Source organism: Mesoplodon bidens, assembly GCF_964165515.1.
Source record: "Mesoplodon bidens genome assembly, chromosome: 12".
NCBI lineage: Eukaryota > Metazoa > Chordata > Mammalia > Artiodactyla > Ziphiidae > Mesoplodon > Mesoplodon bidens.
The window spans coordinates 69,881,659-69,909,230 of NC_138168.1; positions in this window are offsets into that span (position 1 = coordinate 69,881,659).

A 27,572-nucleotide genomic window follows, 5' to 3' on the forward strand; every position below is an offset into this window, starting at 1 on the left:
TCTATGTCTCCTAATCCTGATTCGCTCCCAAGATGTAGCTGATAATTTATTTTTGTAAATGACACTTAAAAGTGTACATGTTTCCACATTTTGGGGAGACAAATTTATATGGGTGTATTTTTCTTTGGTTCTGAACACAATGGTCAAAACAGAGAGCAGACATCAATGATTTCATACAGTAGAAAGAAAAGATGCCTTTTGTGAGTGGGTCGAAGAAATAGATCCAGAGCACAGAAGAGAACTGGAAGTGAATTACATGTCTCCGTATTTACTGCTGTGCTGGCTGACAAGTGAACAAACACCTTCATAAATTAATAGCCCCTAATTGGAGCTTGAAAGGCAAACAAATGGATGGTTTAGATTTTGTCTCGTATCATCTTTAATGTTATGAAATATGACCCTTGCTGAGCTTTTCTTGCTTGGAAACACTGAGCTAAAATTCAGTTGTCTTTCCAATGACTTCGGCCAAATTAGTCTCTGACTTCTGTCTCTTCATGAGTTATAGCAATAGCATCTCATTCCCATTAGTAGTTTGTGTATATTTATTATATTAGAGAGAGTGACCTAATTTTGATAGGTCATAATACTTTTTTATATGTGACATGCCTCTGGATTGCAAGAAGTATCCTAGTATGACTTCCCCCTGCATTTCTTAGACTGATGCTAACATCTCTGGTTATTACTAGAATGTTCTATTCTAAGGCATTTTGATCATTACTTATTTTTAGATTTTATGTAGCATCTTTTCTCCAAGGAACTCAAGGCAAATTTTACAAATGTGAACAATCTTCCTTTATCAGAATGTTTTGGTTGGGAGAAGGAAAAAAATTGTAATAGTAATTTCCTGCCTCGGTATGTTTCACCAAAAATAAAACTAAACACCCTGCTTACCTCCCCTTTTCCCAGGGTTAAGGGGTTTTATTTTATATAGAGGCTTAATAGGAAGAGCTTGGACTTTGAATCACCAGTGAGCAGGCTGAACCGTTAAAACAAAATGCAGCAGAGAGAGCCTTCAGGACAGTCAGCGGAAAGCACAAGGCAGATTGTCAAAAAATGCTATAGGTGGTTGTGAAAAACCTCTGTGAGGCACTTCAGTCAACACAAGTGGGCCACTTAATTCTTCCAAGTGAATGCCTTTCATGGGGGAACTTTGGTTGTAGTCTCTCTAGCCAGAGCTGTCTCCTTAGAGGAGATGTGGGCAAGTCTATGAGATGTTTATTTTGTAACTAACCCCTTAGGCATGGAGGAAACTGTTTACTATTCCTTCTTGTTCTCTCCTGTTTTGTTTTGTTTTTTTCCTGTTAATTAAAGAAATCATAGTTGAACTTCAGAGAAATCTCCAGGAAAAAAAAATTAGAAAGAATGAAAGGAAGGAAGGGAAGGAGGGAGGGCGAGAGGAAGGAAGGAAGGAAGGAAGGAAGGAAGGAAAGAAGGAAGGAAGGGAAAATGAGAGAAAACAGGCTGGACAAATGATGTCTTTTACTTGTTCATTCCAAAGGATTATTTCCAGAAGAATGATTGTAATCTTCAGTGACTGGCTTAGGAGTGTACTTGTGTGAATGTGTGTGGGCAGGCTGGGGTACTAAACAGTACTGCACACATAAGTATCCTTGTGTATGGAATGTCAACATTTGCCACTGGCTCACTTTCTTGACTTACTCCCCAGGACAGTGATGTGTGGAAAACTGAAATCTGGTTATGGGAGTACAAAGGGAGGGGTAGAGAAGGTCTTCTTTAAACAGTGATTTACATAAGGGGAATAAAAGATGAAATCTGATGGAATCACACACAAAAAAAATTAAATTATTTACAAGCTATTAGAACATTCTAAATTCTGCATTTGGTTTGAATTTCATTTCAGTTTGCAAAATAGTTAGCTAATGAAACATACTCTTTGACGGGAATGGTTTATAGTCATTCTAAACATCAACAAAATTCCAAAGGAGATAAATAAGAAAGAGGAATCTGCATGAGGCAACGCTAAGTAGTCTGTGATCTTAAAACATAAACACAAGCCACATTTACAACACACAACTCATGCATATTTCCGTCTCCCCCCCCAGAGCTACCAGCTTTTTAAAATATTCAAAGTAGATGGCTGGTGAAAGCATATTCTTAATTTTACAGAGAGTTTAGAATAATGAAAATATGAAAGGCATCCAAAAATTGAGGTTCTGATTAGAAAATATTAGATCTTCAAAGTAGAGAAGTGATAAAAACAATTGCAACCTTTCATTAATGCAATAACCTTGTTCCTGGTATATTCCACCAAAATGAAGCTAGTGGTCTTCTATTTAGAGATGGATTAGGAAGCCTTAAGGTAGGAAACGCTCTGCCTCTTAGATTCCACGTTTGCAGTTTCACATATATCCTGAGAGCCTAAATCATTTGTCTTAGAATCGTTGACTCAGTCCCAGTGTATTGGAAATAGGCTCATTTTTCCTTGACCAGGGCTGTTTTGCGTGGCCCTGCAGGCTGGATGGGGCACAACTCCATGAGTCACTATTCATGCAGACTATAATGCCAGTGGTGACTTCTGGAATAGTCCAGTGCTTAGGGCACAATAATCATCCCAAAAGGGCACTCAGATACCTTCTTGGTGGAACACAGTGGTGAATAATTCACATTAGTAATAAATTGCGACCTGCTTCCTTATATAATCTGAATAATTCAAAGAAAGACTTTTACTAAACATTTTAAGCCAGAACCAAGAAATTGAGTAGTAATTTATCCCCAGATATATCTAGAATTTTCTGTCTTTCCCTTTCTCTTCTTTCATACTTCCCTTAAATGAAAACAGGAATCCTTTGGCAATTTTGTTTATAAAGCAAATAACCATTTTGAAATGCCAATAACAAAGTCCTAGTTTATCTCTTTGATGAACACTGCATATTATATTTTGGATTGGTTTTTAATAAAGGTAACATTTTACTATAGAATCCTTCATACTTTAGAAATATTTGATATAAATTGTTCTATGTAATTCTTACAACAATGCCATGAAAGGGGAAATGTGAGTATCATCCTTCCCATTTTATGGACAAAAGAAGTATTACTCAGGAAAGCAACTGCTATATTCAAGTTCACCCAGAAAGTAAGGACAGAGCTAGGATAAAAATCCAGCTCTCCTGATTTCTACATTCAGGATAATTGTTTAAATTTTTATATTATATAATAAGAGTTTAATTTGTATATATATACACACATGATTATCTAGTAGTAATCATATATATCTATGGTTTTTTTCTTTCTGTCATTTTTTCTCTATCCATTTTCTTTCTGTTAGTGAGATGTTGAAATTGGAAATATACATATCAAATACTGAAGACAAGGAAAACATATCTTTCTAGGGTGGAAGAGCATATTGGAAGGGGTAAAACTATTATGTACTGGAAAATTAATGTAATAGTTATAAATGGTCTCAAGTTCATTTTTCTCACGCTATCACAGATTCTCTAGGATTACATATATAAATTGTCAAATGAAATCAATCAATCCAATAAATTTTCTCCTCCCCTTCACCCCAAATCAATGGATAACAGTAAAACAAAACTGGGTTATTGGTAATTTTTACTTGTTAATGGATTTTTCTAATTACTGAGTACCTAGAGATTTTGCAATTCCTGGAAACCTTAAAAGACCTTGTCTCTACTTAGTGATTAAAGTGTAGCAACACTGGTTGAATGATTTTTGTCATCTTTGTGTCTGATATTGACAGGAAGTTAAAATTGCATGTGTTGGCAATAACTGATCTTTAGGATTAGCCAAAATGAACCACTTGCCAGCATCAGAACCAGTTACTTGGGCTCTGCAGGAATGACCTACATTGCTCCTTAATGCGTCTCTTTGTAAAAAGGTAATTCTAATATTACCACTGACCTACCTATTACTTAACCTCATTTATTGAATGCCTACCATATGCTGGATATTTACTAGATAAAGATATTAAGAGGGCTTCCCTGGTGGCGCAGTGGTTGAGAATCTGCCTGCTAATGCAGGGGACACGGGTTCGAGCCCTGGTCTGGGAGGATCCCATATGCCGTGGAGCAACTAGGCCCGTGAGCCACAACTACTGAGCCTGCGCGTCTGGAGCCTGTGCTCCGCAACAAGAGAGGCCACGATAGTGAGAGGCCCGCGCACCGCGATGAAGAGTGGCCCCCGCTTGCCACAACTAGAGAAAGCCCTCGCACAGAAATGAAGACCCAACACAGCAAAAATAAATTAATTAATTAATAAACTCCTACCCCCAACATCTAAAAAAAAAAAAACCAAAAACAAAAAAACAAAAAGATTTATAAAAAAAAAAAAAAAGATATTAAGAAAACTAAGAGTATAGAGTCAAAAGGAAGAAGGTCTACTTTATATGAACACTGAACTTTATATTACAGAAATAGCCCACTAATTTATGGCTTAATGTATATTCCTGCTTCTTAGAGCCTTACATAGCTTTATTAAGTAAATGCATTGATTGTGCCCTATAATGAAAATGTTGCTAAATAACACAGGAATGATCCAAAAGCCTATTTTAAACATATATAAGAACAACTTATATTATGGAAGTAAGTGGATATATGTGATCTTATAACATTTGTGTCACTGAAGATTTCAAGCATTTGTTTACAGTGTCTTTTGTTGTTGTTCATCTTTCTGAATCAACACATACATATGGGGCGTTTATTAATAATAATAGCTAACATTTATTGGGTGTTCATAATACACTACCCACTGTGCTAAGTAACTTACAGGCTTTCTCTCATTCGTCACAACCATCAGAGATAAGGCACCATTATTATCTCCACTTCAAGGAAGGGAGATTTGATATTGGAAGGTTATGTAATTGTTTTTTTTTTTATACAGCAGGTTCTTATTAGTCATCAATTTTATACACATCAGTGTATACATGTCAATCCCAATCGCCCAATTCATCACAAAATTAAAAAAAGAAAAATATATGTAACTACCATCTACTTCAGAATAAATAATAGGTTATGTGAAAGTGGTAAATTTTAATTTTCATTATGCCAGTAATGAAGATTATGTATTGACATATTGACTCTATCTTCTCTCCAGATTTTATTCTTGAATGTCACGCTGTAGCAGCCTATATGGATAAAGGCTGAAACTCAAAAATCAGACACACTGAACTTGGAATACTGTCCACATTCTAATTCTAATCTGTGCTTCAATCTGAACCACTCAGTTTTGCATGTTTGTTGGAATCCTCCTAAGACTGGAATTTCCTGGGAGATATCCAGTATTTTGGGGGCTATAAACAGCAAAACAAGCTGACTTCCTTGTAATATGTTGTTATGTCTAGTGCTAACTGAATTCAAGAAGTTTATAGGTATGGGAAAAGTAACTCAATTTTTTTCTTGTAAACATACAAATTTGATTCAGTTTAAATTTTAGCCAAAGATTCATTTCAGTAATATATTTTTTTGGAATAATTTCCTTTTATTAGTTTTAAGTATGGTAAATATTGTCTAAATAAGAAAATATTTTTCTATACAGCAAATTATGACAAACATTCCCTGTGGTGTTAGATTTTCCACACATGCCAATTATATGTATGTATCTGAATGGATATATATATATATTTTTTCCAATTTAATCTCCAAAAATGGTCTGAATTTGCAGATATTTCTCTAGTGAAATATGTGAAAAACATAAGGCAAATAGAAAAAAAATCATTTGTTAATTGATAGCTAAACATGCTTGATGGCAAATGTAGACACATAAAATTAAGATTAATCTTCCATCAGAAATTTCTAAAACATTTACGAGAAACAATATATGAGAATCATTTTAAAACACTTATTTTCTTTAATAACAAATTCTGATAATTTTAGATCGGTACAAGCCACCAGTTAAAAGATGGCATTTCTCAGGGCTTCCCTGGTGGCGCAGTGGTTGAGAGTCCGCCTGCCGATGCAGGGGACACGGGTTCGTGCCCCGGTCTGGGAGGATCCCACATGCCGCGGAGCAACTGGGCCCGTGAGCCATGGCCGCTGAGCCTGTGCGTCGAGAGCCTGTGCTCCATGATGGGAGAGGCCACAACAGTGAGAGGCCCGTGTACCGCAAAAAAAAAAAAAAAAAAAAAAGATGGCATTTCTCAGCTTCCTGTGCATCTAGTGTGGCCATACGACTAGGTTATTCCCTCTGAGAATTAAGTAGAAATATCATGTATAATATTTTTGAAAAGTTTCCTTATAAAGATGAGAGTGCTTCTCTTTTGTTTCTTTTTCTTGTTGTTTAGGATGTGTTATTATGCCTGTAGTCCTAGCAACCATCTTGGGCCAGCACATGATGGTCTTGAGAATGTAAGCTATGTGTTAAAGATGACAAGATGGTAGCTAAAAACAAGAGGCCGGGAATGTCATTGAACCGTGAAGCTGCCATACCTGTCTTGGACACTCTCCTTTTGGAGTTCTTTGATCTGCAAGAGAAATAAATTATCATGTTTAAGCCACTGTTATTTGTGGGATAGTTGTTACACATAGCTGAACCAAGTCAAATTGAACTTGGTACCAGGAATTGGGCCCTACAAAACAGAACCTAAAATTTGACATTGACTAAGTGAAATAAGTGGGAGAAAGATATTAAGTTCTCAGATATTGAAAGTCAGAAAACTGGTGACCATGATATATGGCTGCAAACATTTGGTCAAGTTGTTGTCTGTTACATCTTGGAGACCACATGTTCCCATAAGGTATAGTCATTGGAGAAATAGTGGGAGAACATCAAAATATTAGCTTGTTTTGATTGTCTCTTGGTGTTTTCATCAAGGAAGATAAACTTAGGCTAGAACCAAGCCATCAGAAAGCCAAGTTGGGGGAGATGAAGGGAAGCACTTTTTACCTGCAGCCTGCAATCTAAGTTTGATTTAGAGTCCTGTAATTTGGAACCTAGAAGGGTTGACAAGATAAAGTCACACCAAATTGAATTACTTTAAGATTTCTCTGCCAGAAAATGGGATCCAGCCCACTGGCAAAAATCCCATTCAGGGTGTTGAGTTTTACCTGAGTTGTTTCAAAGGGTCTCAGACTAAATGTCAGTATTAGGGCAGATGCCAGTAAGTTAAGGATAAGAATCTTCAAGTTAAAGAGTATCTCTAGATATGAGTTTATCTATGGTTACTGAAATTGACCACACACACTCACACAAAGACCAGAAACTTTGGGGTGGGCCATGGTGGCACCTATCAAGGTCTGGAGGCAGAAAAGAATAGCAGGGTTCCCCCCAAAGTGATCCTATCCAAGGGAGAGGAGGGATTGGGTGATAGTGTTTGGGGGCTGCATAAAATTACAGGACTCTTCTTAGCAGCCAGCCACATTGGCATGGTGTGGTGCTTTGGGTAACAGTGGCTGAACACGTGAGTGTGAACCTGGATTCCTGACATCTCTGATGTTGTGGTAATACTCACCACTGTGACCCATGCAGGGCTTGTAACCACTGTGGCAATCACTGATTTATGAGATTGTACAGAGCCAGTCTGCGATCAACACATTGTGTGGCCTGGGGCATGTTACAATACTGTAGTGTTCTTATCTTTTAAGAAAAATTGATAATAGTTGTGCCTACAGTCTAAGGCTATTATGGGTTTCGATGTGATAATTTATATAAAAACTTTGGCAGAGAATTTGGCACTAAAAAGGCTCTTATTAGATGCTAGTCATCTCCAGCTTCAAAGTCTCTCTAGAAGTTTTCCATAAATTTAACCTGTGACAAATCAATGGAACAGTCATAGATTAGATTTAAAATGAGAGAATGCCAGAAAAACACCAGATATTCAATAATCAACAATCTTTCTCCATGAGCTTTCACATCTCTGTTTTTGTCTCTCTCTGTCTCTTTCCACTTCCTCTTCCCTTCTTCCTCCCACTCCCCTAACCCCCTCCCTACGTTCAGCATTAGGGATTCTGGAAACTATTTAATAGCCATAATAAAATAATCCTAATGACTACAAAATGCTAGCTTTTTAAAAATACGATTTGCTTCCTTTTTTATTCCTTAGTTCTTTAGTTTCTCACCATTTTATTTTCTTATTCTTATTTCAAATAGGCACATGAATCTATTGTGTTTTATCCACTTGACTGACTTCACCTGGTCCCATTTTATTTTTTAAAAATTTATTTATTTATTTATTTATTTATTTTGGGGTGTGTTGGGTCTTCATTTCTCTGCGAGGGCTTTCTCTAGTTGCGGCGAGCGGGGGCTACTGTTCATCGCAGTGCGTGGGCCTCTCACTGTCGTGGCCTCTCCTGTTGCGGAGCACAGGCTCCAGACGTGCAGGCTCAGTAGTTGTGACTCACGGGCCTACTTGCTCCGCGGCATGTGGGATCTTCCCAGACCAGGGCTCGAACCCGTGTCCGCTGCACTGGCATGCAGATTCTCAACCACTGCGCCACCAGGGAAGCCCAGTCCCATTTTATTTTAAATCTTGTATCTAGTTGCTGGAGAAAAGGATTGTAATTCAACTAGATTCATCAAGAGAGATGACTCTAGCTGTTCAGACATACAGCACACACACACACACACACACACACACACACACACACACACTTACTTTGGCATAGATTTTTTTTCCCCAATAGCTTCTGACCAATATTCCCTCATTTATGGCGAATGTACATATACCTTAATCTTGGCATAATCCCAAGTCAAAGATCTCTCTGAGCTGCTTTATCCCTATAAATCTCATTCCAGAGCTCTCATCGCTTGCTGCAGTTCTTTCCTATTCATCATCTCTTCTTTCAAGTTTTGACTGAAACGAACATTTTTTGAAGAGCTATGAATACTCAGGGAGAAGCATTTTTCAAATCCAAGGGCTTCCTCTGCTTTACTTTCCAAATACGTTTCATGTGTTTTAAAGTTTTTCCTGCAGCAGAAGTTTCTTTAAAGTCATTTTACTTTAAACTTCTCTTAATTGAAGAATATTGTAGTCTTCTTTTAGATAAGTGAGTTACTTTCTATGGTTTGTGACTCCCAAGGGTCAAGAATTATCTCAGCATGTCATGGAGTCCTTTACAAGTTTCAAAACATCAACGTAAATCCACTTTAATGCTAATAAGTTTTTTCCAGGATGCTTCTTAAGTATAAAATTAAATGTTTTCCCCTTATTATAAGAGAACATTTAAAAATAATTTCAAAGTGTAACTTTGAAGTAGCTACTTTTATAATAATTCTGAAATATTTTAAAAGGAACATTTCATTCCCATCCATCAGATCATGTTAATCAAAATCTTATATAGGTAGTACAATATTAAAGTTATCACATTCACTTAGAATTATCAAGTTTTAATGGGGCTGCATTTAAATGAGATTTGAATCTTGAAGCTATTTTCCCATTTTTATTGTTTAGTAAAAATCTGACTACCATACATCCAGATGGGATTTGTATTCCCTTTTGTCTATTATGATTTGATTTTGCCCTAATTTGAATTTTATTTACTAATTTCCCTCCAAATCTGTCCACAGTTTAAACCCTCATTCCTAGGTGTAATTCTCTTGTAACAAATATGCAGTTTTCTATCTGGATAGAAGCACATTCCTGGAATTAATGTCTGTCCTTTGGGAAATGATAGGATGGAAAACGTTCTTTAGGGTTTTGTATGGGACAGAAAAACAGAGACATAACTGCCTACTGAGTTCCTTGTTTTATCTCTTTTAATCCAGTTTTAATCAATGCAAAACTGTCTTTCATCCATTATGAAATTATTCATTTTCACTTCTGTTAATGGAAAATTTACTCAGTTGTGGATAGGTTTAATTATTAATATTTCACATCTACATATATTCAGTTATATGCATCACAGTAGTCATCTATATTTTGCAAATATAGCTTTTTGTAGCAAATGTCTTAAGATGCTGTCAGATACACTTGAGAAAAATGTTTGTATTTACATTCTTTAATTTCTTTGTAACTCTAAGTACCTATTGATTTATTGTGGCTTTTTTCTTTAAGGGTATCTGTTATCTCTACTTTGATACTTGCATTTCTGACTTTTCTTTGCTACCACTATTTGTAGAAAGTAGCCATAGGGAAGGTACCTGTATTCCTTGTGAGATGGCAGTGAATAAATCATTTGCCTTTTTGAGGAGGGGAAGAGTACATAATTTCCTCACCTTTTTTGATTTCCCCTCTTTTTTCTGCTGCTTTGATATATCTAACAGCTCCTCCGTAGACTTCATCCTTCTGTAGTGCTAAAATAATTTCTCATTAACCAGACATCAACACATAATTAATGCCACTGCCGCCTTAGCTAGAACTGGGGGTGGGGCTTTAGGTGACTGAGGGGGCCAGTTTTAAAGAGCTGGGAAGCAAAATCTTTACTCTCAAGAAGCTGAAATATTAGGGCAACAAGGCACATAGGAAGTAATGAAACTGAGCAATGTGTCACCAAGTTCAAATTGACATAAGACAGATTGAGACAGCAAAGCTGGGAAGGGATAATGCCCGTAGAAGGAGAAGTTAATACTGAAAATGACTTTGTTGATGCTCCTCGAGAGAGCTGTCCCCATAGGTGATTGGAGAGGAAGGAGGTGGGCATGCAAATGAGGGGAAACATACATGAGTCCCATGCAAATTCACTTGACTTTTTAGGAATACAGTGGAAAATGATCTGAAGGTTTATTTTTTGGAGGGGAGGAGGTAATGAGGGAAGAAAAATCAGTGAGGAATGTGCTACAGCCTCTTAGTGCATCAGCCTCTTTACACGTCACTCCATCAATTAAGTCTTCATGACACAACCTGCAAGGCAGATGTTATTCTCACTTTGTAGTTGATCAAACTTAAGATCTAAGAGATTAAATAATTTGACCAACACTCACACAAGTGACATATGGTGGGACCAGGAGTCAGCCCGGGCTGTAGTCAGCACTCTCCATGGCTGTAGCTTCTCAGTGCATCACTTTTGATGTGATTATATAAACATTTTCATGGCTACATTTCATGTTATCAACAGGTATATGTTTTTCATATTCGAATTTCCAAGAGAAATTTCCCTACCCCCTCACCTTAGAGCAAAACACTAACATTAACAAATTAGATCAAGCAGAGAAATGCAAAATCACTTAAAAAATATAACTTGTACCCAGATCATCAATCTTTGACTATATGCTTTGAAAGTATCTATATATTTAAAGAAAACTTTAATAATCAGAATATTAGTCAATTATGAGGAAGTAGAAAAAGGCCATCACTGTCAGTGTCCTTTCTAGCACTCTCCAGGGGAACAGCTACCTGGTGAAATTGGCTTGTCCAGACTCAATGATACATACTCAACCTTGACACAGACACCTTGGGCTGTCCCACTACACATTCCCTTCAACTTTGAAACCCTCTCCTCTCTTTCTGATTCACTGCTCACCAGAGCATCTTAGGTTGAACTCCCATAAAACTTCTATAGGGAGAGAATGAGCTGGTCTCTTTAGCAGTTACATTTCTTACCATATCTTCATAAATTGGGATTGAGTATATATGTATATAATGCCCTGGGAGCTTGACTGCTGTGAGTTCACTCTTCAGAAGAGGCTTCACTGTGTGGGTGTGAAAGGGTCAAAGCCCTGGACTTGCACTTCAGAGCAGAGAATTCCTTCTCTGGGGGACTGTCAACAACCAACTGGACACCCCAAGGTAGTGTTGTGTTGAGAGTGACTTTTCCTCTTGAAACTTTTGCAGTGGCACCACAACATTGAATCATGTTCAGTATTCAGATTTCTAAGCTACAACACAATATATGTTGTGGTATCTTTATAGGAAGGATTTAAATAATTACTGTCAGTGTAAAGAGGATGTAAGTAAAACATTACATGAGCTGTGCAGTAGGCCAGAATTTGATGTATAAACATTTTATGTGGAAAATCTTTAGATGCTGATATATGCTCTGAAATCTCTTTCCCATAGCTTTCCCCTAAATCTGGATAAATACCAAATAATAGTAAATATTAGTTCTAAATGGCATGAGATTTTCCTTATGTTTCTTTTTTGTTGTGGTTAACTTATTTGGAAATGAGTGACTTGATAACTATGATTCTCTCAGGATGACTTTTCTTTGGGAGAGGTTAGTTCTATTTTTGAAGAATAGGTTTTGCAGAATGGAGATGCAGTGGGGGAGGGGAGGACATTTTAAAGTGTGGAAACATGAGGAAACCTCAGAGTTCGTAAGCGATTCAAGGGGACCCTTTGGGGAGAGAAAATGACCAGAGGAGAGAGAGAAATTGAGAGAATATGCTGAGGAAAAAAGAGAGAAGGAAAAAAAAGACTTTTTTTTCTGTCAGATGTGTTATACATGATAACTATTTCTTGGGTATTTATTATAACAACTGATTAACTTGTGTATTGCTTTTCAAGTTTCCTGTTTCTTTCTGCCTTTCTTACTCGCTAAAACATTGTGTCCTTACAATCTGGGAAGTACATCTGGTAAGAAAATATTTATGATTGTTTCACTGGTATTCAAAGCAGAACTTCTCAGCCTGCTACTCAGCCATTTTTGGAGACAGACTTCTTCATTAATGGCCTTACTCGGGTTGTCTCGAACTGGCTTTAGAGCCATAATTCCCCTGAGAAAACAGTAGTCTGTTTAAGCATTCCCTTGATTATAGCAGACTCATGTACATTCTTATTACCTTTTCAGCCATTTTATGTGGTCATTAATTGTTACAAAATTGAACATTAGTTCATTTTGGAATCCTGCAGCTATGACTGTCATTGTGTCTCTTTGAGATATAAATGTTCCCTGTCCAATATTGTGTTTGTTTTACCAGAGGCTGGGAATCCTATTCTCAATTAATGATATGTTATTTAAAGGATAACTGGGGTCCTCAGAAGCAGAGGAAAAACATTTGTTGATTCTGACAGCCTGATGCATTATTTGTGTTTAGCCCTTGTTCGTGAGGTTAGGGAGACACTGAGCTGTACAGTTGGAGGTAACCCCTGAGGCTGGGGGCGGCTATCGCATCTCAGCAAGCTTTTCTCCTACACATCCAGAGGATGTGGGAATCCAGCCTCTGTGTGAACACGAAGAGAGGCAAGATCCTCATTATTTTATGAAGCAGTCAGGGCCATTGTTGGACAGTGTTGATTGCTAGGCCGTTCTTCATGACAGTGAGCTAAAATCTGTCTTGCACCCTTTGTCCTGTCTCTGTCCCCTGGAGCAAGACAAAACAGAGCTGTTCAGCTTCCATATTCCTGAGGGTAGAAGGGCTCATCCAAACTACACTCCAACCCCTGCTGGAGTAGAAGACATCTGGTCATATGAATTTGATCATTTTGGTTCCCTTGCCAAGACCACACCAATCATGATAAAATTCTTGGGGGTATATTATGTGCCAGACACTGTTAGAATTTTTAATACATTTTTTTCCCTAACCCTCATCACAACTCTGTATTGTGCACTTCAGGATACAGACATCAAAACAGAATCAGAATGTTGAATCACCACCTAAGATAACATGGCAGTAAGTAGTGGAGGTGGGAGACGCTTGTAATTCTGTCTCAACCAAAGCACATATTCTTTTTCTCCACATCATGGTCCCTCTCTGTGTCTTGCTCTAAGTAGTATTTGCTTCTAAAGGAATTATGTTCCTGATGATATAATTTCTAGACTTGTCTTCCTGGTCATTGTTTCTCCTCACTATGAACATGGTCGTGTTTTCTTTACACCCTTGAATTTGCACCACAGACTCCTATGTCCATTTTTCAGAATAATGTTTTTAGTTCATAAAATAAAATGCATGGAGTTACAAACCAACAAATTATATTAAAATGCAGTTATCAAAGAATTGAAAAGAAATGTGTGGTTTAATATTATGCGTGTGTATGTATACATCTCTTCATTAATGTATTATTAACAAGATCTAGTGGTGGGTCCAATAATTATTTAAGTTTGAAGTAGTGAAGCAGGGATAGCATTTTGAGATGTGCACAAAAGTTTTTTTTTTTTTAATTTTTTAATTTTTTAATTTTTTGCTTTATAACAAATTTAATCAGTTATACATATACATATGTTTCCATATCCCCTCCCTTTTACGTCTCCCTCCCACCCTCCCTATCCCACCCCTCCAGGCGGTCACAAAGCACCAAGCTGATCTCCCTGTGCTATGCGGCTGCTTCCCACTAGCTATCTACCTTATGTTTGGTAGTGTATATATGTCCATGCCGCTCTTTCACTTTGTCACAGCTTACCCTTCCCCCTCCCCATATCCTCAAGTCCATTTTCTAGTAGGTCTGTGTCTTTATTCCTGTCTTACCCCTATGTTCTTCATGACATTTTTTTTCCTTAAATTCCATATATATGTGTTAGCATACAGTATTTGTCTTTCTCTTTCTGACTTACTTCACTCTGTATGACAGACTCTAGGTCTATCCACCTCATTACAAATAGCTCAATTTCATTTCTTTTTATGGCTGAGTAATATTCCATTGTATATATGTGCCACATCTTCTTTACCCATTCATCCGATGATGGACACTTAGGTTGTTTCCATCTCTGGGCTATTGTAAATAGGGCTGCTATGAACATTTTGGTACATGTCTCTTTTTGAATTATGGTTTTCTCAGGGTATATGCCTAGTAGTGGGATTGCTGGGTCATATGGTAGTTCTATTTGTAGTTTTTTAAGGAACCTCCATACCGTTCTCCATAGCGGCTGTACCAATTCACATTCCCACCAGGAGTGCAAGAGTGTTCCCTTTTTTCCACACCCTCTCCAGCATTTATTGTTTGTAGATTTTTTGATGATGGCCATTCTGACTGGTGTGAGATGATATCTCATTGTAGTTTTGATTTGCATTTCTCTAATGAGTAAAGATGTTGAGCATCCTTTCATGTGTTTGTTGGCAGTCTGTATACCTTCTGTGGAGAAATGTCTATTTAGGTCTTCTGCCCATTTTTGGATTGGGTTGTTTGTTTTTTTGTTATTGAGCTGCATGAGCTGCTTATAAATTTTGGAGATTAATCCTTTGTCAGTTGCTTCTTTTGCAAATATTTTCTCCCATTCTGAGGGTTGTCTTTTGGTCTTGTTTATGGTTTCCTTTGCTGTGCAAAAGCTTTTAAGTTTCATTAGGTCCCATGTGTTTATTTTTGTCTTTATTTCCATTTCTCTAGGAGGTGGGTCAAAAAGGATCTTGCTGTGATTTATGTCATAGAGTGTTCTGCCTATGTTTTCCTCTAAGAGTTTGATAGTGTCTGGCCTTACATTTAGGTCTTTAATCCATTTTGAGCTTATTTTTGTGTATGGTGTTAGGGAGTGATCTAATCTCATACTTTTACATGTCCCTGTCCAGTTTTCCCAGCACCACTTATTGAAGAGACTGTCCTTTCTCCACTGTACATTCCTGCCTGCTTTATCAAAGATAAGGTGACCATATGTCCATGTGTTTAACTCTGGGCTTTCTATCCTGTTCCATTGATCTATCTTTCTGTTTTTGTGCCAGTACCACACTGTCTTGATTACTGTAGCTTTGTAGTATAGTCTGAAGTCAGGGAGCCTGATTCCTCCAGCTCCGTTTTTGCTTCTCAAGATTGCTTTGGCTATTCGGGGTCTTTTTTGTTTCCATACAAATTGTGAAATTTTTTGTTCTAGTTCTGTGAAAAATGCCAGTGGTAGTTTGATAGGGATTGCATTGAATCTGTAGATTGCTTTGGGTAGTAGAGTCATTTTCACAATGTTGATTCTTCCAATCCAAGAACATGGTACATCTCTCCATCTATTTGTATCATCTTTAATTTCTTTCATCAGTGTCTTATAATTTTCTGCATACAGGTCTTTTGTCTCCTTAGGTAGGTTTATTCCTAGATATTTTATTCTTTTTGTTGCAATGGTAAATGGGAGTGTTTCCTTGATTTCACTTTCAGATTTTTCATCATTAGTATATAGGGATGCCAGAGATTTCTGTGCATTAATTTTGTATCCTGCAACTTTACCAAATTCATTGATTAACTCTAGTAGTTTTCTGGTAGCATCTTTAGGATTCTCTATGTATAGTATCATGTCATCTGCAAACAGTGACAGCTTTACTTCTTCTTTTCCAATTTGGATTCCTTTTATTTCCTTTTCTTCTCTGATTGCTGTGGCTAAAACTTCCAAAACTACGTTGAATAAGAGTGGTGAGAGTGGGCAGCCTTGTCTTGTTCCTGATCTTAGTGGAAATGGTTTCAGTTTTTCACCATTGAGGACGATGCTGGCTGTGGGTTTGTCATATATGGCCTTTATTATGTTGAGGAAAGTTCCCTCTATGCCTACTTTCTGCAGGGTTTTTATCATAAATGGGTGTTGAATTTTGTCGAAAGCTTTCTCTGCATCTATTGAGATGATCATATGGTTTTTCTCCTTCCATTTGTTAATATGGTGTATCACGTTGATTGATTTGCGTATATTGAAGAATCCTTGCATTCCTGGAATAAACCCCACTTGATCATGGTGTATGATCCTTTTAATGTGCTGTTGGATTCTGTTTGCTAGTATTTTGTTGAGGATTTTTGCATCTATGTTCATCAGTGATATTGGCCTGTAGTTTTCTTTCTTTGTGACATCCTTGTCTGGTTTTGGTATCAAGGTGATGGTGGCCTCGTAGAATGAGTTTGGGAGTCTTCCTCCCTCTGCTATATTTTGGAAGAGTTTGAGAAGGATAGGTGTTAGCTCTTCTCTAAATGCTTGATAGAATTCGCCTGTGAAGCCATCTGGTCCTGGGCTTTTGTTTGTTGGAAGATTTTTTATCACAGTTTCAATTTCAGTGCTTGTGATTGGTCTGTTCATATTTTCTATTTCTTCCTGATTCAGTCTTGGCAGGTTGTGCATTTCTAAGAATTTGTCCATTTCTTCCAGGTTGTCCATTTTATTGGCATAGAGTTGCTTATAGTAATCTCTCATGATCTTTTGTATTTCTGCAGTGTCAGTTGTTACTTCTCCTTTTTCATTTCTAATTCTATTGATTTGAGTCTTCTCCCTTTTTTTCTTGATGAGTCTGGCTAATGGTTTATCAATTTTGTTTATCTTCTCAAAGAACCAGCTTTTAGTTTTATTGATCTTTGCTATCGTTTCCTTCATTTCTTTTTCATTTATTTCTGATCTGATTTTTATGATTTCTTTCCTTCTGCTAACTTTGGGATGTTTTTGTTCTTCTTTCTCTAATTGCTTTAGGAGATGTGCACAAAAGTTTTAATGTGATAGGAAAACATCTGCAATTACTTTAGTTGACAGAGTTGCAGGTACTGCTAAGGCTACTGTGGTATTTTGCCTACATTCATAACGGAAGGACATGCTAAATTTCCGTCTTCGGTTACTAAAAGCAATAATGTATTTTTTTCCCCTTCAAGTTCATGGACCCCTTGCATTCTATCCATGGACCACTTGGACTATTGTAAATCAGTTAGCTCATCATTTGCCTTCATGTAACAAAAATTGCCAGGACTTTCTATACGAGCAGTACACCTGTACAATTGATAATTTAACTTACTAGGAAGATTTACTATTTACCCTTTAAAATTTTGATCTTATGATTAAGATAAGCGTTTTCATCTATTAAGATAATTTTGAATCTTGTTTGTTGCTATTTCTCCTAACTTTAGGACATTCTTTCTGTCTTTAGACAACTTATCCATTTAAAACACAATGATACTAGGCTGTGGACTAAGGACTTGAATAAGAGATTATATATCTTTAATAAGATATTAGCTTGCATTTTCTAGGTTCCACATATATGTGTTAATATACGATATTTGTTTTTCTCTTTCTGACTTACTTCACTCTGTATGACAGTCTCTAGGTGCATTCACGTCCCTACAAATGACCCAATATCGTTCCTTCTTATGGCTGAGTAATATTCCATTGTATATATGTACCACAACTTCTTTATCCATTCGTCTGTCGATGGGCATTTAGGTTGATTCCATGACCTGGCTATTGTAAATAGTGTTGCAATGAACATTGGGGTGCATGTGTCTTTTTGAATTATGGTTTTCTCTGGGTATGTGCCCAGTAGTGGGATTGCTGGGTCATATGGTAATTCTATTTTTAGTTCTTTAAGGAACCTCCATGCTGTTCGCCATAGTGGCTGTATCAATTTACATTCCCGCCAGCAGTGCAAGAGGGTTTTGTTCTCTCCACACCCTCTCCAGCATTTGTTGTTTGTAGATTTTCTGATGATGCCCATTCTAACTGGTGTGAGATGATACCTCATTGTAGTTTTGATTTGCATTTCTCTAATAATTAGTGATGTTGAGCAGCTTTTCATGTGATTCTTGGCCATCTGTATGTCTTCTTTGGAGAAATGTCTATTTAGGTCTTCTTCCCATTTTTGGATTAGGTTGTTTGTTTTTTTAATATTGAGCTACATGAGCTGTTTATATATTTTGGAGATTATTCTTTGTCCGATGATTCATTTGCAAATATTGTCTCCCATTTTGAGGGTTGTCTTTTTGTCCTATTAATGGTTTCCTTAGCTGTGCAAATGCTTTTAAGTTTCATTAGCTCCCATTTTTTATTTTTGTTTTTATTTCCATTACTCTAGGAGGTGGATCAAAAAATATCTTGCTGTGATTTATGTCAAAGAGTGTTCTTCCTATGTTTTCCTCTAAGAGTTTTATAGTGTCCAGTCTTACATTTAGGTCTCTAATCCATTTTGAGTTTATTTTTGTGTATGGTGTTAGGGAGTGTTCTAATTTCATTCTTTTACATGTAGCTGTCCAGTTTTGCCAACACCACTTATTGAAGAGACCGTCTTTTCTCCATCGTATATCCTTGCCTCCTTTGTCATAGATTAGTTGCCCCTAGGTGCGTGGGTTTATCTCTGGACTTTCTATCTTGTTCCATTGATCTATATTTCTGTTTTTGTGCCAGTCCCATATTGTCTTGATTACTGTAGCTTTGTAGTGTAGTCTGAAGACAGCGAGTCTGATTCCCCCAGTTCCACTTTTTTCCCTCAAGACTACGTTGGCTATTCGGGGTCTTTTGTGTTTCCCTACAAATTTTAAGATTCTTTTGTTCTAGTTCTATAGAAAATGCCATTGGTAATCTGATAAGGATTGCATTGAATGTGTAGATTGCTTTGGGTAGTATAGTCATTTTCACAATATTGATTCTTCCAATCCAAGAACATGGTACATCTCTCCATTTGTTCGTATCATTTTTAATTTCTTTCACCAGTGTCTTATAGTTTTCTGCATACAGGTCTTTTGTCTCCCTAGTTAGGTTTATTCCTAGGTGTTTTATTCTTTTTGTTGCAATGGTAAATCGGAGTGTTTCCTTAATTTCTCTTTCAGATTTTTCATCATTGGTGTATAGGAATACAAGAGATTTCTGTGCATTAATTTTGTATCCTGCAAGTTTACCAAATTCATTGATTAGCTCTAGTAGTTTTCTGGTGGCATCTTTAGGATTCTCTATGTATAGTATCACATCATCTGCAAACAATGACAGTATTACTTCTTTTTTTCTAATTTGTATTCCTTTTATTTCTTTTTCTTCTCTGATTGCTGTGGCTAGGACTGCCAAAACTATGTTGAATAATAGTGGCGAGAGTGGACATCCTTGTCTTTTTCCTGATCTTAGAGGAAATGCTTTCAGTTTTTCACCATTGAGAATGATGTTTGCTGTGGGTTTTGTTGTATATGGCCTTTATTATGTTGAAGTAGGTTCCCTCTATGCCCCCTTTCTGGAGAGTTTTTATCATAAATGTGTGTTGAATTTGAAGCTTTTTCTGCATATATTGAGATGATCGTATGGTTTTTATTCTTCAGTTTGTTAATATGGTGTATCACATTGATTGATTTGCATATATTGAAAAATCCTTGCATCTCTGGGATAAACCCCACTTGATCACGGTGTATGATCCTTTTAATGTGTTGTTGGGTTCTGTTTGCTAGTATTTCATTGAGGATTTTTGCATCTATATTCATCAGTGATATTGGTCTGTAATTTTCCTTTTTTTTTTTCCATTTCTTTCTTTTTCTCTCTTATTCAGTACAGAAAGTAGCCTAATAATGTTATGGTAAGAAAAAGATCACATATATTTGCAAAGCTAATTTAAGGAAGTGGATATATTTGCCATTTCAATTTAGGATACTTTTTTGTTCATCTTCAGTACCTTAGATAGCTTTTAAGTTAAATATAAAACTTTGCAGTTCAAAAATATATAAAGCAAAGCAGTACTTTTGTCTGTCCCCAAGCATTCCAATACTTTTACTACCTATATATGTAAGTTGGTATAGTCCATGGCCCCTTATCTGACTAAATGTATAATTTCTGAGGGACCCCTATAACATAGGGAATATTTATCAAGGCTGTGAGCTTAACCTGATCAGTTCTGGGCTTCTCAGTGAACCAAGAGATTTCAGGTGTTATAATCCGGTCACCCTCACATCTGTGTGTGTGTACACTGTATGCAAACATTTATACAAACCCACATAAACACACTTGGTCCCCCACAACAGTCAACATTTCTCTTTGTCTTTGTCTTCTTGCTCCCTTTTGTTATGCGTGATCCCCAGAGAATTGCCAGGGCAGAACAATTAAAACCTAGATACAGTACATTAAATGTTCCCTCAAAGTACTAACAGTGTTTATATAGCATGGCCACCCTGGAGGGAATTTTCAACAACTGTCTCAGATCATACTCTACTAAATGTTCCCTTGTTGTGTCCACAAGATGACGTGAAGCATTAAATTCTTATTGGATCAATTAAAAGATACTTGATTTTGACTTTCAAATATTTCATCATTTTTTCAAATTATAGGAATCGGCTGAGATATAAGAACTGAATTAACTGAATCATCATGTATTTACTTTCTATATTTATTTGAACATTTTGTTGGCTTCTGGGATATTATTTTTACTTTTCTCTAAAACAATTTCATAGTAAGTTATTTGTTTCAGTAGTCAAAAGAGCAAGGGGTGGCATCCTGACTTCTTTATTAACACAGTTTTCCACTGTAGAGCTACATATGGAATCTTAAGTAGTTCTCTACCTACATTCACATTCAAGGCTTATTAGAAGAGCATGTTGGTCACCTACACAGTAGTATTTGAGAAGCTCCAAGGAAAACCTTCCAAATTGTCAACAGCCTGTGGCAAGTGCCTTAATTCCACCATTAGTTAGTGTAATCCTGCAAATTCTTGCATGAAGGAATATACTAAGATATAAATTACCTAGTGGGAATTCATTTTATTCAATCAGATCTTTTTCTTGGAAGCAGGAATGTTGGGTCAGAAATCAGGTCTTGGGTGCTTGGGAGGTGAGGGAACACTGGGGGAGTGACTGCAGTGAAGAGAGCTCAGGGATGAAGAACAAAGACAATTTGGGATTAAGGAATGACTTCACTATCTGGCAACTTCTTACCGAATTCCTGTAAACCAGTATTACTGGTCTTCAGAGAATGAGGTGTCCTTGATGGAAACATGTCAAGGTGGGGCCCCAGGGCACAGTAGAATGGCCATTTTTTACAAGCCATGTAAGTACAACAGGCGTATGTTAGATAAACCTGGACCTATCTGTAACTGTATTTTAGAAAAAATCTAGATGGCATAGCTCTGAGTATTATCACCTTCCAGAACATGCAGATGCGATTTGAGATGAGAATGCTAGGGCAGGCTACGTCACACAGCCTCATTTCTCTATGTCTCCATGAGTCCTTATTTAGCATCCTCTGCATATAAAATGTAAATAAAGTTCATATAGTATCTACATCACTACTCTGTCCTTAAGTCTCTCCTTTGGGTCAAATCTTCCTCTCAAATTTACTGCTACTGCTTCTCTTGACCTCCATAAGCAGGAAATATCCAAGTACTGCTGAGTGTTCAGAATCCTTACTGCCTACAGCAGCCAAATGAGATGACTGCCTCAGCCTTAAGCATTGGTCTCAGAGCAGGTTAGAGAGTACTTCGAACCAGATAAAAACCCAACAATGTGAGATATCGGTCTCTGTGGAGTAGTGTAAGATAGAATTCTGACTTTAAAGCACGATCTTCTGATGAATCTTTCTGCCGCATGCTTTTAAGGAGATACTGTTTCTTGGACTGCTTGGAATCACATCTTTAGCAAATCCAGAGGTTTACATGCTGGCAATAAGGGATACAAATTAAAATGCACTAAGTTCTTTTCCCCTGCCCTAAAGCCACTTCAAAATAGCTTGTAATTGGTTTGAAGGGAGTGTTTTAAAAATAACCTTATAATATTTGCTTAAAGTGATGGTAAGGATGTTTTACAACACCTAGAGGACCACACAGCACTTGAGAGTTGATTACCTTTTCTTCAAGAATTTTGCATTCGTTGTTGCCCACTGGAAGAGTAGTGGTGCAATTTGGGAATCCTTCTGGGCCCCATATATTGTATTTACAAGTTCTAAAGTACAGCAGAGTGTTAGTTGTTGTCTAATTTATTTGATCAGCTTAGTAGCTAACTTAGAAAATTGGCCTTCTCAAGTGATTCTCCCAATGACTTGCCTGGCGTGCTTGCCTACACATAATAGGTTCTCAGTTATTGCTGTAACTACATCGACTAATTTAACAGGAGAATTTCAACAGCATATCATTCTGTGGTATATTTCAGCTAATTCCGCATTTTTGCAAATAAAACGGAGTGGGTGGTTGAGTATTGTTCTTTTGTTGATTGGAATGATCAACTTTAAAATGTTCAAAGATGCACTGGACTGAATTCAGAAGACCACCAGGAGCCATGGAAGAGGCTGGATAAGTGCCCAGGACGAAAAGCCTTCCTTCACTTACAGGAATTTACAGGATGACTGCTCTCTGCTATTTTTTTCTATCCCCTTTCTAGGAAAATGCAAAAAGTGGTTTTCTTCACACCATTGGATAAATTACCTCAGGATAAACTGAATCTTGTTTACAGTCCAGTGGTTCTATGTAATCAATTTTTCTTTTTTATACCTGAGTTTCAAACTGGAACCCTTCAATAATATCAAAAATCTGAGTGGCCCTAGGAGCCCTTCTCCCAAACAGTACGGGGAAAGGGCAGTGTAACTAAAACTGGAAGCTTTACCAGTAATGTGACCTAGAACAAATCACTTATACTCTCAATTATCAGGGCCTTCGCTGGGCATAATAATACTACCTCTGTTGGTTTGTTGTTTTTTTGCTTGTTTTGTGAAAGTCAAATGGCACAATGTGAGCATGCTCTGTAAATTCTAAAATGCTAACAAGTGTTGAGTTATTTTTTTGATGATTCTTGTTCCTTTCTCCATAAACTGGTCAACAGTCTCACCAATGAGCAATCCTCTTTGTAAGCTTTATTGTATTGACAAAAGCTGGATGATGGGAAAAGGAGGACAAAGGGGGTCTGTCAAATGAGACAAAGGAAACAGTGAGGGCACAGGAAGAAAGACTGGCATATGGTGAGGTGGGGGAGGGGTGAGGCACAGAAGACACTGGTCAGTGGAAGAAACACACAAGCACACACAATCAGCTATGCATTTATAAAAAGTTCTTACATGTAAAAAGAGTCGATGGTAAGGTTGAAATGTCTCTGAATGATCTTTTTGGCCCAGTCTTGCCTGTAAAACTGATTGTCAATTCCAAATTGGCAGCTGCAGCTATGACTACTTTAACAAATTTAACCTTTGTCTCATTTCATGATTGAAAAGAGACCTTTAAATGATATCTTCTAGATTTGTTCTTAGGCCTTTACATATACTTATCCATTAAAGAAGCAGGTCGTCATGTCCATCAAATGCAGGGTTTAAGGTAATACTACGGCTTCCCGCGTGTGTAAGCAGGGGCATTATTAATTTCTTAGCCTCCAGGTGTGGTCCTAGGGTTATGTGAGGTTCTGGTTATATTGCAGATTCTTGGGGCCTTCAAAGCGATTGCATCAGTGTCAGTTTGGGTAGAGCCTGGGAGTCTATGTGCTGAACAAGATTTTCGGCTCTGGTTGCCCACACTCCTAGGCAAGAACCCCTGATCTGGCCAATGTGGGCACCGACTGCGGGGTTCTGGGTGCCAGGCACCTTCAGCTGCAGCAGCTCCAGGCTGGCTGGGATGCCCAAGGCTCCTGGGCAGTCGGCTCAGAGCCTTTTCCCTGGAGGAAAGGTAAAGGGCTCTCAGTCCCTCATCCTCTTTCAATCCCTCCTAAATTAGAAGTTTAGAGACACTTCATGGGCAGTTTCCCCTTGGTTTCATTGCCTTTTATTTTTAATCTTGAATCTCATTCAAAGCTCTGTTTCAGCTTGCTGGTTTAGTTTTGGTTATGGTTGGTGAGCCACAGAAAACACAAGGCATTTTTATCTGCAACTTTTTTGGTGTGCACTAAGACTATTATTTGGGCTAAAGGAATCTCTTTTCATGATTTGGGAGAAATGCAGAAGAGAAAGAAAACTTGATATTTAGCACAGGGGCTACTGTCATGCCTCAATCTACATCAAAAGAAGTGGTGGCTTCCGGCCCGCCCCCTGCTCACTCTCTGAAGCCTTCACGAGCCTCAGACCACGCTCAGCCAAAGGAAATGTGCAGAAGTGTATTTTTCACAAGCATTAACTCTTACAGCCAAACAAGCCCATCAGGTTGCTTTAGATTCCTTAACTCATAAATGGCTACCTTGTGTTTTCCTTGTCCACACTGGTGTTCTGTTTTGTTATAATTTGCAAATTCAATGAATGTTTTGTAGGTGAGGGGGAAAAAAAGCCCATGGAATCTTTATTGCTTTATTAAAAAAAAAATCTGTGGAGCAAGAAAGAATGTGACTGCATTTTTATTTATGGTCAATAAGCCTTGATGAATACGCGGTAAACGTTGCTGAGACTGTCACAAAGCAAATCACCATGTCACAAGAAATATTATTAAATTCTGTAATTTCCTTTTCTGAAAGTAGTTTCTCTGTATGGAGATGGAGAAAGCAAATTACATTCTATATTCACCTTAACTGAAAAGCAGCTGAGTGCGGTAGCTGATAGCCTATAAATAGCAGATCTGTGACCTCATTCCTGTTCTCTGCCTTGCCTAGCTGTTTCCAGTTTCAAGTTGAATAGAAAATTGTCAATCATCTGGCGAATCTCGGCATATAGGCCAGCTTATTTGGATAATTCTGGCCTGGTCCTTGTTTTTCTGTAGTCATTCAGGTACTATGCCTTCATTTAAGTGAAAGCAGTTTGCGGTCTGTGTCTGTTGCTTTTTGCCTGCGTGGCGCAGGTAATTGCAGTTGTGTGGAAATGGCCCCATGTGACCTTGGCAAACTGCTTAACCTTTTGGAGCCTCAGGTTATCCATCTGTAAAGGAATATTGTCCTGCCGTTCCCTCATTTCAATGGAATGCTTTGAGAATTGATTAGATAGTGTGCATAAAGCAAGTTGACCTCCTCAAGAAAGAATACAATGTATGATTTTATTTCTGGTCTCAAAGCTCTTAGGCCAGGCCTCTCCAGTACAACAGTGGTCATTATCTGTGCTTTTGGACTGCCTGGAGAGGAAATTCACACCATTCAGGGCAAAACAATCCACTCCAGTTTCTAAATGGTGGGGATTGTCTATCTATGGAGCACAAATTCAACAGATGGTTGCCAACCTTCCACTTGATTTTGTGACTCTCTAAACTGTGTTCATTAAAACTTCAACTTGCAGACAGCTTTGTAGAGACTTGGAAGGTAGTGTGAATAACAGTTTGTGATGAAACGGATACAGCCCATAGGAGACCTGAGTGTCATCTGTCTCGGATTCTTAGAAGCAGTGGTTAAGTTAACATGGAAAATAATGAACAAGATCACTCTATCAATAATTAGAAGGGCTTGAGTTGTTTCCCAGATGTTTGCGAATCTCCTTCTGAAGTCATGTTTCTGGAACTTCACTAATAAGTCTATTTTCAGAATCTGATCACAACCATGTTTCATGTTGAATTTCAAGATCCTTTTTTTCCTAAGAAGGAACACAAACCTGAACCAAGGTTTTGGGGAAACAGAGACTAAGTCTGTTTCTGTTTTTGTTTTGCAGTCTTTATAGAGATGTAGCATGCGGTGGCCCTTTCCATTTAAGGCTGGCATGATTTACTTATTCTGCTTTTTGCCTTCTGTGGGTCTATAGGCGTACATGTATTCACTATTTTAGCTTGTGAAGTTTTAATTTATTTAGCAAACGTCTTGCTTTGCTGAACATTTTGACTATTTCCTTGGACCATTTTGCTGTGAGAAATAAATGTGCTCTTTAAATGATTTATTTCTTTTTCTATCAGCTTGTGAGCCAAAATAAAATTGACATTCTCATAAAACAAAGGTGCCATCGAACGTGAAAACGTTTACTCTGAAATAAAAATTTGTGTTTACTTAGAGCTCAGTTTCTGTTGAAAAACAAACATCATAGACCATCAGAAAAAGAAGAGAAGCCGCCTGCTGACACATGCTCTCCTTGATTGATGATGTTGTCTGGCTGAGAAGCTTCAGAAATGGCAATCGGGGAACAAATGGGTTGGGTTTTATTCAATAAATACCTTTGAAAAAAGAAAATAAATCCCCAAATTCAAGGAATTGCATTTGAAACTGGTGAAACGTAGCTGCCTGAGTTCATTCTTTGAAAAACAAAGAAAATGGAATTGCGTCTTGGTCTCACTCTTAGGACATCAATCTGATTTGAAGGACAACAGACCATACTGCCCATGTGTGACATTATGTATTGAGAGATGCACAGAAATGGGAGTATGGTGTCTCTGTTTCCTACTGTATCATTCCAGCGAACGCAGATCTGAGTGAAGAACTATATACTACTGAGGTGCAGAGAGATGGGGGGTGGGGAATGAGGCTAAGCATAGTAAGGCTTATGAAGTGCTTACAGTGGGCCAGGCCAAGTGTATTACATATATTAACTCAATATATCTTCAGGTTGGTTGGTCTTATGACAGTCTTTATTATACAGATGAAGAAATGGTCCAGAGTGGTTAAGGGACTAGCCAGAGATCACAGAGCTAGGGAAGAGCAGAGCTGGGATTTGAACCTAAGTAGCCTGATTTGAGAGTTCATCTCTCCTTAGATCTATGTTGACTCCCTTTATTTACTAAAACAATAATATATCAACTCTTAATACATTGATAATTTAGTACAAAAATAATGTCTGAATTGTCACATTGTTTTCATATTTTCATTCTCTACTTTCAGGCATTCGTAAGTTTTTTCCTGCTTTCCATTTCTCCAATGGGTTCTTATTTTACTGTAATACTTTTGAACCCATATGTAATACAATTTAACTTTGTTCATGGGTGCTTTCTTTTTGGTTGCTGTAGGAGTCTATATTATTACTTTAAACAAATGTAAATCTCTTTTCCATTTCGTTTTAACTTCTCTTTTTAGCCATGAATTCAAGTCTTAAATCTTGTTTTCAAAATATAATTTCGACTACTTAAAATCATATCTGTGTTTTCCTCTTAGATATAGCATTTCTTGAGATTTTGGGGGCTTTGGGGGGCATGATGGTGGAAGTGTCTTTTCAATGTGGGTGTCCTGTTTTCACTCCCCTCCAGTTTTGGGGAGCTTATGCTTATTTTTTGTTCTTCAAATTTATGTGTCTCTACTACATGCCCCAGGAGAGTCCAAGTTTCCTGGACTGAACAGAACATTTAGAGTAAGCATAGAACCATCTTAGACG